Source organism: Leucoraja erinacea, chromosome 31, assembly GCF_028641065.1.
Source record: "Leucoraja erinacea ecotype New England chromosome 31, Leri_hhj_1, whole genome shotgun sequence".
Taxonomy (NCBI): Eukaryota; Metazoa; Chordata; class Chondrichthyes; order Rajiformes; family Rajidae; genus Leucoraja; species Leucoraja erinaceus.
This window is the reverse complement of record NC_073407.1, coordinates 5,054,159-5,068,508: the sequence shown is the minus strand read 5'-3', so window position 1 is coordinate 5,068,508 and position 14,350 is coordinate 5,054,159. Positions and strand designations below refer to the sequence as shown.

General features: G+C 47.2%; 1 protein-coding gene across 3 annotated transcripts in view; it reads left to right on the top strand.

The window, feature by feature from the left end:
* Positions 1–13,087: 13,087 nt before the first annotated feature.
* ralgps1 (Ral GEF with PH domain and SH3 binding motif 1) overlaps positions 13,088–14,350 on the top strand; it is a 679,800-nt gene continuing 678,537 nt past the window's right edge. The window contains exon 1 of one of the 3 annotated variants that reach the window (XM_055659791.1): positions 13,088–13,424. The gene's annotated coding sequence lies outside the window, so the exon portion shown is untranslated. The remainder of the gene's footprint in view (positions 13,425–14,350) is intronic. The other 2 variants (XM_055659790.1, XM_055659792.1) reach the window with 2 other exon arrangements.

Here is a 14,350-nt window from a genome sequence, read left to right as displayed (position 1 = left end):
GAGTTGTGTCTCCATTGTGAGTAATTGACAACTCTGCCTTCTAACTACAATTAATTGTAGGGCAGCACAACGCTACCAGCTGTGCCTCCGTGCCAGACACCCAGGTTTGATCTTGTCCTTGGCTGCTGTCTGTGCAGAGTTTGCACGTTCTCCCTGTGACCACGTGGTTTCCACTTTAAAAAAAGAATTATTATACGAATACTTTTATTTAAAAAAAAAAATATATATATATACAAATTCACACAATCAAAGACTGCCTATGTTAACAGTTTTACAAACTGTCAAATTACTATTACGCCAACTTTATCAACAAAACACTCAACATCCCACGGTGATCAGTGTTCACAGAAGGCCTCCAAAGTTCCCGTGGACACTGTGTGTTCCCTCTCCAGGGACACGCGGGCACAGACGAAGGCCTGGAAAAGGGGCAGGCAGCTGACCCTGGTGCGGCTGTTGACTACCCGCTGCCCAGATCCGTGAATGGCCATCTTGGCCAAGCCCAGGAGCAGACGGACAGGGAGATCCCCCCCGACCTTCCCCCCTCTGTACCGGGTGCCCAAATATCAGGACTGTGGGGCTAAAATGTAGCCAAAACTTGAGGAAAAGCCCCTTCAGATAGTCGAACTGGGGCTGCAACCTCTCACACTGCATGTACAAATGGAACACGGTCTGTTCCTCGCCGCAGAAGTGACAAGCAGCTGGCGAGTCCGTGAACCGGCTCAAGTATCTGTTACAGGCCACGGCCATGTGCAACACTCCCCACCCCAGGTCCCCGATGTAAAGGGGGAGGACTCCCTTATAGAGAGATCTCCACTGAGGACCACTCCCGCCGTCAGGTGGTAACACGGACCGCCAGGGCGTATCCGGACGGAAGACAAGGGCGAGGAAGTGTAGAGTGTGGAGGAACACCCTGTACAGTACGCGCCTCTCCGTGTCACGGAACGGCACGCTTGGCAACTCGGAAAGGCGGCTAATGTTGCGTGGGGCCGGCATTCGGGAAGGGACCCGGGCCGTAGGTCCTATGAGCAATTCCGACGGAGCGGGGGTAAGCTCGACCGGAATCGCTCCATGCACACGCCTCTCTTCAATACGTGGTTTCCACTGGGAGCTTTGGTTTCCTTTCACATTCCAAAGACATGCGATGAAAAGACTTTTCATGCAAAGGAACTAGCATCAGTTCCTTGTTCCTTCATGCTCATTCTGCGTTCCTTGACCCTCGCATTGCATCTCTCTGTTCTAATAGAGCAAATGAAATTGGAAGAAGTATAAAGCCAGATTCGATCCTGACCTCTAGTGCTATTTGTATGGAGTTTGTATGTTCTCCCTGTGACCATGTGGGTTTCCTCCAGCTGCTCCGGTTTCCTCCCAAATCCCAAAGACATGCAGACTTGGAGTTAATTGGTCCACTGTAAATTGCCCCAAGCGTGCAGGGAGTGGATGCGCAAGTGGAATAACAGAACTAGTGTCCAGAGGTGAACGATGACTGACATGCTCGGTGGGCCAAAGGACCCGTTTCTGTGCTGTGTCTCGAAACGAAGTAGGCCCTACCATCATGTCATTGGAAAACTTGGATACCTCGCACTGTATCCCCTTACTCCAAGTCATTTAATCGAGATGCTAATTGAGTAACTAAGTAATCAATGCACAACATGTTCCATCTTTCCAGTCCAAAAAGTGACCCATTTATTCCAACACTTCTCTGAAGGCCCAAAGTAAGACTGAGGAACGGCACCTCAAATGGTAACATTGCAGCATGTTCAACAATTTAAGGTAATTAACTTCTCTGATATTGGAACTGCCTTGTTCTGCTGGAAGCTAATCATGATGTAATATTAACTGTCTATCTCTCTCTGCAGATACCATTGTACTAAATGTTTGGATTCAGTTTCAGCTACAGTTTTGTACCTGTGTAGATCAAAGCTTTATGTCTCTCTGTGTTTTCTCTGTCTAATGATCTGTATCAACTCCATTTTGACGTGAGACTTGTTAATACAAGTTAACCTTCCCCATCCACCTATATCCCTTAATCAGGCTTCACTTTTTTTTGCCACTTCTCTCCTCATCTCACAGCCTTTTGCCTCCTCCTCACCTCTGCCCATCCACCTGCCAATCAACATCTGGAGAAAAAGGATGGGTGACATTTTGGGTGGGTCCCATCTGACCCGCTGAGTTACTCCAGCACTTTGCGTGTCTGTCTCTGGTATAAACTAACATCTGCTGTTCTTTGCACCTATCTCTTGCCTGGCTTTGTCCTGCCCCCACCTCTCTTAGCCAGCCCCCCCCCCCCCCCCCCCTTCTTCTTACAACCAGAGTGAAGAGATGCCCCTCACCTGAAACATCACCTATCCATGTCCTCCAGAGGTGCTGCCTAACCCGGTGAGTTACTCCTGCACGCTGTGTCTTTATTTTGTTAATGCCGTCCATTGAGGCTCTGCCCATCGGTTGTATTCTCTCACCCTCACCGACCCCCCCCCCCCCCCCCCACTTATTGCCATGCAACTTATTCTCCCACACATCAACTCCCCACCTTTTCTCTTGCCATCCACCCACCCGCCCTAGCTGCCACTAACTGTTGCCAGTTAACCTACCAGCAGCAGGCCTACAGGACGTGGAAGGAACTGAACACCCAGTGGCAACCTTTGCAGTCACAGGGAACATAAGTAAGCACCACACAGCAAACCCATGGACAGAATTAAACCCTCTCCAGTGTAGCTATGTGGCAGCATCCATAACTGTTATGCGGGCGGCACAATGGCGCAGCCGGTAGTGCTGCTGCCTCACAGCGCCAGAGATCCGTTTAGTTTAGAGATACAGTGCAGAAACAGGCCCTTCTGGCCATCGTGTCCACATCGACCAGTGATCCCCGGCCGTTAACACTACCCAACACACACTGGAGACAATTCTACATGTATTATAACCAAGCCAATTAACCTACAAACCTGCATGTCTTTGGAGTGTGGGAGGAAACCGAAGATCTTGGAGAAAACCCACGCAGGTCATGGGGAGAACGTACAAACTCCGTACAGAGAGCACCCGTAGTCAGGATCGAACCAGGGTCTTACTCCTTATTCTTAAACTGTGGCCCCTGGTTCTGGACTCCCCCAACATCCGGAACATGTTTCCTGCCTCTAGCGTGTCCAAACCCTTAACAATCTTATTCCCTCTCATCCTTCTAAACTCCAGAGTCATCGTACTATAACCAGAGAGCAGTACTGAACTACTATCTACCTCATTGGGGACCCTCGGACTATCTTTGATCAGACTTTGCTTGCACTAAAGGTTATTCCCTAATCGTGTATCTATATGTAATGGATTAGTTGTAATTATGTATTGTCATTCCGCTGACTGGTTAGCATGCAACAAAAGCTTCTCACTGTACCTCGGTACAGGTGACGATAAACTAAACTGAACTGAACTGAACCTGGGGCACTGGAGCTGTGAGGCAGTGGCCTTGTGCCTGAAGGAGATGCAGGAGTTTGAGTGGGCAGTATTACACAGCAAGCGCCACAGACCGTGATGGGACCATGATGGATCATCTGCTACACTGCTATTAGCTATGGCCAGGTCATTGAGGTGACATATGATGAAAGAATGGATCGACTGGGCTTACATTCACTGGAATTTAGAAGGATGCGAGGGGATCTTATAGAAACATGTGTAATTCTTAAGGGATTGGACAGGAAGAAGGATGCAGGAAGAAATGGTCCCAATATTGGGGGAGTCCAAAACCAGCGGTCACACAGTTTAAGAATAAGGGGTAGGCCATTTAGGACTGAGATGAGGAAAAACTTTTTCACCCAGAGAGTTGTGAATCTGTGGAATTCACTGCCGCACAAGGCAATGGAGGCCAATTCACTGGATGTTTTCAAGAGAGAGTTAGATTTCGCTCTTAGGGCTAACGGAATCAAGGGATATGGGGAGAAAACAGGGACGGGCTATTGATTTTGGATGAACAGTCATGATCATATTGAATGGCGGTGCTGGCTCGAAGGGCCTAGTGACATACTCCACCACCTATTTTCAATGTTTCCCAGCTCCCCTTCAATGTAATGCCTTCCGGGAGAACATGTGGCGACTTGACTTAATGTCTCACTGCAACCCAGTCGTTTCTGACAGTGCAACACACCTTCAGCACTGCCTCAGGCCATCACACTGGGTCTTAGCGAAGGGAAAAAACCACCAGAATGATTTTGGCAGGTTTAGAAACATAGAAACATAGAAAATAGGTGCAGGAGTAGGCCATTCGGCCCTTCAAGCCTGCACCGCCATTCAATATGATCATGGCTGATCATCCAACTCAGTATCCTGTACCTGCCTTCTCTCCATACCCCCTAATCCCTTTAGCCACAAGGGCCACATCTAACTCCCTCTTAAATATAGCCAATGAACTGGCCTCAACTACCTTCTGTGGCAGAGAATTCTAGAGATTCACCACTCTCTGTGTGAAAAAATGTTTTCCTCATCTCGGTCCTAAAAGATTTCCCCCTTATCCTTAAACGGTGCTCCCTTGTTCTGGACTTCCCCAAGATCAGGAACAATCTTCCTGCATCTAGCCTGTCCAACCCTTTAAGAATTTTGTAAGTTTCTATAAGATCCCCCCTCAATCTTCTAAATTCTAGCGAGTTCAGTTTAATGACCCAACATGGAAACGGGCCCTTCGGCCCACCGAGTCTACACCAGCCATCAATCACCCGTTAACACTAGTTCTATGCTATCCCACTTTCCCATCCTCTCCCCATGCACTAGGAACAATTTGCAGAGTTCCAATTAACAAACCCGCACGTCCTTCCGGAGGAAACTCACACGGTCACAGAGAGAACGTGCAAACGTCACGCAGGCAGCACCCGTGGCCAGGATCGAACCTGGGCCTCTGGCAGTGTAAGGCAGCAATTCTACCACTGCGCCACCGTGTCGCCCGAAACATCATCTATCCATGTTTGCCCCAGGTGCTGCCTGACCCGTTGAGTTACTCCAGCACTTTCTGTCATTTTTGAAAAATCAAGAACGTGAATGTGCACAAGATCCCAGCATCCGCACTTCCTTGTGTCTCCGTTCATCCATTGTCCAATTGTTCAGAAATCTTCATAGTTCAACCCCAGGCTATTCGGGTGCTGGTTCATGGACTGCCTTTGATGTACCTGGGCTCGAGCCTGCCGTTTACACTTTAGGATTCTGGTACCACACTCCCTTCAACACAACGAGCCTTGGTTTCTCAACTCCCTTTAACAATCCAAGTCCCTTTAAACTTAAGAAATCACAAATTGCTGAAGTAACTCAGCGGGTCAGGCTGCACCTCTGAAGAGCGTGGATAGGTGACATTGAAACGTAGAAAAATAGGTGCAGGAGTAGGCCATTTGGCCCTTTGAGCCAGCACCGTCATTCAATATGATCATGGCAGATCATCTAACATCAGTGCTCCATTCCTGCTTTTATATCCCTTCATTCCTTTAGCCCCAAGAGCTAAATCTAACTCTCTTGAAAACATCCAGTGAATTGGCTTCCACTGCCTTATGTGGCAGAGAATTCCACAGATTCACAACTCTCTGGGTGAAGAACGTCTTCCTCATTGCAGTCCTAAATGGCCTACTGCTCATTCTTAAACTGTGACCCCTGGTTCTGGACTCCTCCGACATCGGGAACATTTTTCCTGCATCTAGCCTGTCCAAACCTTTAAGAATTTTATGTGTTTCTATAAGATCCCATCTCATCCTTCTAAATTCCAGTGAATACAAGCCCAGTCGCCCCATTCTTTCATCATATGTCAGTCCCGCCATCCTGGGAATTAACCTGCACTCTCTCAATAGCAATAATGTCCTTCCTCAAATCATGAGACCAAAATCCAGTGTGCAATGAACCGGATTTGATAAGGGAACTCAAGGTAAAGGAACCATTAGGAGGTAGTGACCATAATATGATCATTTTTAATCTGCAATTTGAGAGGGAGAAGGTAAAATCAGAAGTGTCAGTGTTCCAGTTGAACAAAGGGGACTATGGAGGAATGAGGGAGGAGCTAGCCAAAGTTGACTGGAAAGGGACCCTAGCAGAGATGACGGTGGAACAGCAATGGCAGGAATTTCTGGGAATAATCCAGAATATGCAGGATCATTTAATTCCAAAGAGGAAGGAAGATTCTAATGGGAGTAAGAGGCAACCGTGGCTGACAAGGGAAGTTAGGGACAGTACAAAAAATAAGAGAAGACATATAACGTAGCAAAGATGAGCGGGGAAGCCAGAGGATTGGGTAATGTTTAAAGATCAACAGAAGATAACTAAAAAGGCAATACAGGGAGAAAAGATGAAGTACGAAGGTAAGCTAGCCAAGAATATAGAGGAGTATAGTAAAAGCTTCTTCAGGTATGTGAAAAGGAAAAGATTAGTTAAGACAAATGTGGGTCCCTTGAAGACAGAAACTGTTGTGACTTTATTATGGGGAACAAGGAAATGGCAGACGAGTTGAACAGATGCTTTGGTTCTGTCTTCACCAAGGAAGACACAATCTCCCAGATGTACTAGGGGACAGAGGATCTAAGGTGACGGAAAAACTGAAGGAAATTCACATTAGTCAGGAAATGGTGTTGGGTAGACTGATGGGACTGAAGACTGATAAATCCCCAGGGCCTGATGTTTGCATTCCAGGATACTCAAGGAGATGGCTCGAGAAATCGTGGACACATTGGTGATCGTTTTCAATGTTCTATAGATTCTGGACCAGTTCCTGTGGATTGGTGGGTAGCTAACGTATCCCACTTTTTAAGAAAGGAGGTAGAGAGAAAGCAGGGAATTATAGACCAGTTAGCCTGACGTCAGTGGAGAGGAAGATGCTGGAGTCAGTTATTGAAGATTTTGGCACATTTGGAAAATTATGGCACATTTGGATAGCAGTAACAGGATCGGTCCAAGTCAGCGTGGGATTATGAAGGGGAAATCTTGCTTCGCTAATCTTCTGGAATTTTCTGAGGATGTGACAAGTAAAATGGATAATGCAGAGCCAGTGGATGTAGTGTACCTGGACTTTCAGAAAGCATTTGATGAGGTCCCATACAGGAGATTAGTGGGCAAAATTAGAACACATGGTATTGGGGGTAGGGTATTGACATGGATAGAAAATTGGTTGGCAGACAGGAAACAAAGAGTAGGAATTAACAGTTCCCTTTCAGAATGGCAGGTAGTGACTAGTGGGGTGCCACAAGGCTTGGTGCTGGGACCGCAACTATTCACAATATACATTAATGATGAAGGAATTAAAAGTAACATTAGCAAATTTGCAGATGACACAAAGCTGGGTGGCAGTGTGAACTTTGAAGAGGATGCTATGACGATGCAGGGTGACGTGGCTGAGTGGGCAGATGCATGGCAGATGCAGTATAATGTAGATAAATGACACTTTGGTGACAAGAATAAGAAGGCAGATTATTATCTGAATGGTGTCAAGTTAGGAAAAGGGGAAGTACAAGGGGACCTGGGTGGCCTTGTACATCAGTCACTGCAAGTAAGCATGCAGGTAAAGCAGGCAGTAAATAAAGCTAATGGCATGTTGGTCTTCATAATGAGAGAATTTGAGTATAGGAGCAAAGAGGTCCTTCGGCAGTTGGAAAGGGCCCTGGTGAGACCACACCTGGAGTAATGTGTTCAGTTTTGTCCTGATTTGAGAAAGGATAAGGTTGTATCTCCGGTCTCTCTGTGGCCTAGCATCTTGGAGCTGGAGGTTTGCCTGAGATCGATGCTCCAACCGCGCCTGGAGAGCTCGCAGTCTCGGGAGAGACCGTGGATGTCGGGAATGCAACGATGCAGAAGGTTCGACCAGCCCTGACCCGGGGTCCGATCACCGGCGCGGGGAAGCTGATATTCCCCCTACCCCTGCCCCCCAGCCTCGCCCCCCCCTGCGGGAGTAAGATTGTTCCACCAACGGAAGGCTCAGAGCCCCCGACCGCAGGAGAACAAAGATGGGAAGAGATTGAACTTTTTTTCACCTTCCATCACAGTGAGGAATGTGGAGGAGTCACTGTGGTGGATGTTTATGTTAAAATGTATTTTGTGTTTTTTGTGTTTTCCGTTGCTTTTTATTTGTATGACTGACTTGGCAAATGAAATACCTCGTATGTTGCAAAACATACTTGGCTAATAAAGTATTGTATTGTATAACCATCTTAGAAGTCCTGCTTTTCAGCCTCTACCTAGTTCTCTATACTCACATTGTAGAACCTCCTTCCTCTTCTTACCCACATCATTTGTGCCTACAACTACTTCCGGCTGCTCCCCTTCCCTCTTGAGGATGTTCTTAAGTCGGGCAGAGATGTCTTGGCCCCTGGCACCAGGGAGGCAACACACCATCCTCAAGTCTCGCCTGTCGACGCAGAATCTCCTGTCCACATCTCTGACAATGGAGTCACCCACCACTATGGCTCTGCCTGACGTCGGGCGAGTCGGGCGAGTCGGTCGAGGTTCAGCGCCAGGATTCGAGTCACAAACCAGTCCGCCACTCGGACTGGAAGCGCCGTCTGTCCCGACAGCTCCCAAAAGGCACCTCCACCGAGGTCTCCAGCACTCGTTTCATCCCCTTCCTCTCCGTCTCTACCCCTCGCACCTCTTGTACTCTTGGAGTGACGAGCTAACTGTCGGTCCTGTCCTGTTCCAGCTACTGCTCCAGTTCCCTAACTCAGCCCCTGAGGAGCTGCATTTGTACGCAGTTCCCACAGGTGTGGTGGTCCCCTGACTTCCCACATCCTGCAGCAAACGCACCGCAGTAATATTCCTGCCATCACGTCAATAAGTTTCAATATTTAAATTAAACACACAACCGAATAAATGTAGCCTCCTCCCCTCAGCCTCCTCGCCAAAGACTCTTGAGACAAAGACTTACACTTTACCTCTCCAAGGCACTTTGCCTCACCAAGACCGCTCCACTACACCAGCATTTAATTTTATCTAATCAAGACAATGACCCACTCAACTAATTAGACTCAACCCTCCCTCGCTGGTCTGGCTGCTGCTCCTCTGCCACCTTCAAGGTAATTGTCATTTTGGGTCAGGCCCCTTCTTCAGATCAATGGCAAAAGGGGGGAAGCTGGAAAAGAGGTAGGGGGCAATACAATGCCTGATGAGTGATAGGTGGATACAAGTGAAGGGGTGGGGGGGTTGCATGGCAGATGGTCAGATAAAGGCTGAGGATGAAAAGACAAATAAATGCGACCATATGGATGAAAGAGGTGCGAATTGTGAAGCCAGAGGAAAGAGTTTGGGCAAAATGGGGGCGGAAGGGGAGTAATGGGTGCAACAGGGGCCAGAGTGAGTGTGATGAATGGAGTTCTTCCTATCTAAGTGGGATTCTACAAAATTGATCTACAATACTAGTATGTGGAGTGAAAACTGCACCACCTCTGGGCCAGAGGTATAAAGACAGCTGCTCTGAACTGGGATAAAGCCAGGTATTTATTTTATATGCAGCACAGCAAACGGAAAGGAACTTATTGACCACAAACCTCTGAGAATGCAAACATACATAAGGTCATCGGTGATAGGAGCAGAATTAGGCTATTCAGCCCATCAAGTCTACTCCCCATCCTCCTGCTTTCTCCCCGTAACCCCTGACACATGTACTAATCAACAATCTATCTATCTCTGCCTTAAAAATATCCATTGACGGCCTCCACAGCCTTCTGTGGCACAGAAGTGCATTGTAGAAACACGGACCTGCCGATGTCGGTTTATACAAATGGACACAAAGTGCTGGAGTAACTCAACGGGCCAGGCAGCATCTCTGGAGGACATGGAGAGGTGACGTTTCGGATCTGGATTCTTCACTGTTTTCATATAAATATGTTTTTCAATTTCAGCAGGTACCTGCGTGCAGTGCAGCTTCCAAATGCGTCCGTGTCTTAATGCTCTTAGCAATAGACAATAGGGTGCAGGAGTAGACCATTCAGCCCTTCGAGCCAGCACCGCCATTCAATGTGATCATGGCTGATCATCCCCAATCATTACCCCGTTCCTGCCTTCTCCCTATATCCCCTGACTCCACTGTTTTTAAGAGCCCTATCTAGCTCTCTCTTGAAAGCATCCAGAGAACCCGCCTCCACCACCCTCTGAGGCAGAGAATTCCACACTCACCACTCTCTGTGAGAAAAAGTGGTTCCTCGTCTCCGTTCTAAAAAGACTTACTCCTTATTCTTAAACTGTGGCCCCTGCTTCTGGACTCCCCCAACATCGGGAACATGTTTCCTGCCTCTAGCGTGTCCAAACCCTTAACAATCTTATATGTTTCAATGAGATACCCTCTCATCCTTCTAAACACCAGAGTGTACAAGCGCAGCTGTTCAGCCTAGCAAACGTGCATTTTTATTTCTGACGTAAAATGTAATGAAAGGGTGCAGAGGAGGTTTACCAGAACTATAAACCTGGATTAGTGGGTATGGGTTATTTACAAGGGAGGTGTTGTACAGACTTGGATTGTTTTCTTTGGTAGGCCAGAGTAAGGAACAAGTAGATAAAATCATGGAGGCAAAAATAGGGTGGACAGTCAGAACCTTTTTCCCAGGATGGAAATATCAAAGACTAGAGATTTAAGGTTAGTGGGGTAAAGTTTAAAGGAGATGTGTGGGGCAAGTTGTTTTACTCAGAGGTTAGTGGGTGCCTGGAACGCGCTACCGGGGTGGTGGTGGAGGCAGATATGATAGTGGCATTTAAGGGGCTTTTAGATAGTCACATGGTTATGCAGGGAATGGAGGAATATGGATCATATGCAGGCAGATAAGAGCTGGTCTTGATAAGAATTGAGAAATGTGTAAGAAGGAACTGCAGATGCTGCTTTAAACTGAAGATAGACAGTCAGAAGAATGGCCTCGACACGAAACATCACCCGTTCCTTCTCTCTAGAGATGCTGCCTGTCTGTCCCGCTGAGCTACTCCAGCTTTTTGTGTCTATCTTTGATAAGAGTTGATCTTTTTGTTCCTGTCTGACACAGACATTGTGGGCTGAAGGGCCTGTTCCTGTGCTGTACCGTTCTATGTTCTAAATCCATTTCTTGGATTACTCAGTATTAAGTTCTGCTACAATGATAAACTAGCCCATTTCTTGGTTCTCGGTGCGGACTCCTCTATATTGGGCGGCACGGTGGCGCAGCAATAGAGTTGCTGCCTTACAGCGCCAGAGACCCGGGTACAATCCTAACTATTGGTGCTGTCTGTACGGAGTTTTTAATTGCCTGGGTTTTCGCCGATGCCTACAAATTACTCCCACACGCCAAAGATGTACAGGTTTGTAGGTCTGGTTAACCTACTCCAGTTGGTTAATTGACTTGGTATAAATGTAAATTGAGTACATATGTGTATATGTGTGTGTTGTATACAACATACACACACACACACATACTTATAAACAATAATAGTGCTTATTTGGAGGTTAATAGCCTGATGGTTGTAGGGAAGAAGCTGTTCCCGAACCTGGACGACACAGTTTGTAGGCACCTATATCTTCTTACTGAAGGCAGTAGTGAAATGAGAGCGTGGCCAGGACGGTGCGGGTCTCTGATGATGCAGGCTGCCTTTTTGAGGCAGCAACTCCTGTAGATCCCTTCGATGGTGGGGAGGTCAGTACCTGTGATGGACCGGGCAGTGTTCACCATTGAAAGGGTGCTGAAGATGTTTATGAGAATGGTGGCGGGAATTGGGGGCATTAGTTACAGGGAGAGGTTGGACAGACTTGGATTGTTTTTTTCTAGAACACCTGAGGTTAAAAGGGTGAGAAACCTGCTAGGAATGTATAACATTAAGAGAGGCATTAACAGATTAGACAGTCAGAAGTTTTTACCCCCAGGGTGGAAACATCAAACACTAGAGGGCATAGCTTTAAGGCGAGAGAGCTGTTTAAAGGAGATGTTTGGGGCAAGTATGTTACACCGAGGGTGATGGGTGCCTGGAACACGATGCCTGGGGTGGTGGTGGTGGAGGCAGATACAATTGTGGCATTTTTAAGAGGCCTTTGTCTAGGCACTTGGATATGCAGGGAATGGTGGGATATGGATCACATGCAGTTAAGTGAGATTAGTTTACTTCACAACATGTTCTAACCAGTATTTAATTATCAATCAACATCACTAACACTAATTACCCCACCTGTCTTTTGCAGCTCCCCTCCCCCACTACATTCAGTCTGGTGAGGGTCCTGACCTGAAACTTGCCTAACCATTCCCTCCCCAGATGCTGCCTGACCTGCTGAGTTCCTCCAGCACTTTGTGTTTGGATGTTGATTATCTGAAGACACAAGGAAATATAGGTGCTGGTTTACAAAAAAAAACAAAGTGCGAGAGTGTTGATTATCTGGTATTTGTGGACCTTAGTATGCACTAAAGAGAGACACAAAATGCTGGAGTAACTCAGCGGGTCAGGCAGCATCTTTGGAGAAAAGGAATAGGTGATGTTTCGGGTCGAGACCCTTCTTCAGACCGCCACCTATCCCTTCTCTCCAGAGATGCTGCCTGTCCCGCTGGATTACTCCAGCTTTTTGTGTCTATCTTTGGTGTAAACTAGCCTCTGCAGTTCCTTCCTGCACATCTTCATACCCACTAGTTGGCTATTGTTTTATTCTGGATTACCACAGCCTACAAGCAGCTCAAAGGTCATAAAACTGCCTTGGGAAGTGATGTGGAAGACACTATATCAATGCAGAAGGTCGACAAAAATGCTGGAGAAACTCAGCGGGTGAGGCAGCATCTATGGAGCATTACTTGCTACCTCGCCCGCTGAGTTTCTCCAGCATTTTTGTCATCCTGCGATTTTCCAGCATCTGCAGTTCCTTCTTAACCATATAAATGCAGATGCTGGTTATACTCCGAAGATAGACACAAAGTGCCGGAGTAACTCAGGCACCCGTTCCTTCAGTCCAGAGATGATGCCTGGCCCGCTGAGTTACTCCAGCATTGTGTGTTCCATCTTCACCATATAAATGCAAACACTTCTTGAGTTGGAACTACAAGTCCCAGCGTGCATCTGAGGTCGTTCAGGCGAAACCCTTGCAGTAATTGGGGAAGGGACTCGCCAAACAGCAGCCGGCGTGGAGGCTGGGCGAAATGCTGATTGGAGTGAGCGTCTGTTGCTCAGAATGTACCTGCACTTCCTGTTGTCAATGGTTGGGGAGCTGTTGTAGTTGGTGGCAAGTGGTTTGTTGAAGATTCCCAAACCCTGCCTTCTTGTGCAATGTAGTAGAGAGCTCAGATGCATTGGCAACTGTGGCAGAGAACAAAGCTTCGGGGAGGTGGGGTGGAGCAGATTATTGCAGAGCCCCCTCATTCTGCAGGGGAATTCACTTACCTAACTAAGACCCAGCCTCGAATAGAAGTCAGTCATTATTTGATTCAGTGGGAGATAAAAGGTGCCAGGCGACGGAATATCCAGTGAAATGACAGACTGCAGCGTCAGTAGAAGGAGCGGTGAGTGTGTATTTATATGTTGGTCTGGTGTGAGGGGGTGAAACTGGATATTATTGTGCAATGTGAGCTTAATATGTGGCAGTGTCGGAATGTATTGATTTTGTGTGAGATGCCAATTTGCTAATCAGCATTACACCCTTCCATTCAGGGCTTTAACATGGGCGCCTGCTCAGCAGCAAGTCAAAATCCTGGAAAACTGGATCTTCTCTGTGACACTTTGCCTGCGGCAGTGGTGGTCTATGTGTGTGTGTGGGAAATGTTTTTAACCACGGCGTTGCAGTGGGGCAATACAATGCGTTGTGCTTACATGGAACCAGGAACTGGGCTGTTGAAATATACGTCCCACCTTTATTCGGAGGGGGCTGTGCACTTTCCCATACACCAGGTCCCTCGGTATTTTGTTTTATTTTATCGCGGGTTTGGGTAAAAGGTGGGGGGGGGATACGGTTTTAGAAAGCTGCCGGCTGCACAAAAATTCAAAGATGTTTTTGTTGTAGTGAGATGATTCAAAAAGGGGAGGAAACAACACGCCCTTGGCTCGTTACAGGGTTTGGGTCGTGCGATATTAAAATGCAGTATCCTTTTCAAAAAAAAAAATCTTTGAATTATTGGTCTGGCGCAGGTGCAGGATGGTTGAAACTCGTCTCTGGAGAGCCCAGCACAGTGGTATCTGTATGAATCTCACGCCTGACCCGAGACGGTGGAAAAATAGCACTTGTACCGCCCAGTATATGCGTGTAAAACCATTCCAGTGAAACGAATCGCCTTTCAGCAGACCAGCGCGCATTGTCATATCTGTGTCCTCTTTCTGAATGGGAAGTCTAGCAACTGCTCATGTCTACAAGTTTGACCGCTGCTGATCCAACAACCTAGAAACGATTGCAGATTTAAAAAAACACACATTTTTACGAGTATTTTGCACCGCA